This window comes from Propithecus coquereli, unplaced genomic scaffold, assembly GCF_000956105.1.
Source record: "Propithecus coquereli isolate 6110/MARCELLA unplaced genomic scaffold, Pcoq_1.0 Scaffold18, whole genome shotgun sequence".
In the NCBI taxonomy this organism is placed as follows: Eukaryota; Metazoa; Chordata; class Mammalia; order Primates; family Indriidae; genus Propithecus; species Propithecus coquereli.
In genome coordinates, this window is record NW_012142745.1 from 401,445 (window position 1) to 402,792 (window position 1,348).

Below are 1,348 nucleotides of genomic sequence, written 5' to 3' on the forward strand. Positions count from 1 at the left end.
AAAAAAAAAAAAAAAAAAAATTCATTGAACAAGCGTTTATGAGGCGCCAGCTGTGTACTAGGCCCTGTGTCGATACAGAATAAACTACAGTGTCTGCCCTCTTGGAGCTTACAGTCCAGTGGGGAAGGCAGATGTTAGCAACCTCACAAGTGAACGTGTTGTTATGAACTAACACACGTGCTGAAGGAATGTGCACTCGGTGCCCTAAGAGAGTAGCACCCAGGGACTCATTTAGAGTGGGGAAGGGTGGCATGTAAGAGTAGCCTGAGATGGGACGGGTAGTGTGTGTGTGTGTGAGTGTGTGTGCACACACACATGGTAGCAAGCATGCTTGACCCCTCTCAGCAGAGGAAACAGACTACATAAAAGTAGTGGAGGAGACCCTGAAGTTGAAAGAACTTGGGATGCTCCGGAAACTTCCAGGAGAGGAGTGTGGCTGGAGACGGGCTGGCACTGGGGTGAGGCCTGAGAGAAGACTGAGGTAGTGGCAGGGGCCTCGTGGGCCCCCTTGATATCTACCCTATAGGGAAGCCACTGAATAGTTCTGAGCAGGGAAGGGACATTCTGGGTGATATTTTAAAAGACCCTCCCTCCCCCCGCCCCTGGCTCTGAGCTGGGAACGGGTTGAGGAGGTGGAACCTGAGAACAGGAAGGCCAGTTAGGAGCCGGGTGGGTCACAGGATGAAAGGTGGTGGCACCAGCCTGCACTCTGAAGAGTCAGGACACCCCCTGCCATCCTGAACCCTCACGTCTCTTGGGTCTCACTTGATGGGCTTCCATTCGCTCCCCACGTCCTCCTGCCTCTTCTCCACCACTGCTGCTCCCAGCTGGTCCGTGCGGGCACCGCGGTGGGTTTGGGTTGGCCAGTAGAGAGCTCCCGCAGGGGATGGAGACGGAGTGCTTGTTCTCCTTCCTCTCAGAAGGGCCAGCACAGACTGGCTCATCCCTCAACCAGCGCTCACAGCCCCCGTCAGGTGGCCCTGTCCACCTGTCCACACAGCTCTGTCTCTCTGTGTCTTGTAACTGCTCCCTCCCTGACCCTTGGCAGGGGGGCCTAGGGGGCGTGGGTGATAGAGTGTCACCAGCCCTGGGGAACTTTCCTGTACCCTGCCCTAGCCTTGTAGAGTAGGCCTCTTACAAAACTCTCCTCTGGCTGGGTGGTGGCTCATGCCTGTGATCCCAGCACTTGGAGGACAGAGGTGGTAGGATCGCTTGAGGCCAGGGGTTCAAGACCAGCCTGGGCAACATGGCAAGACCTGGTCTCTACAAAAAAAAATGTGACGACATATGCCTGTGGTCCCAGCTGCCTGGGAGGCTGAGGCAGGAGGATAACTTGAGCCCAGATGTT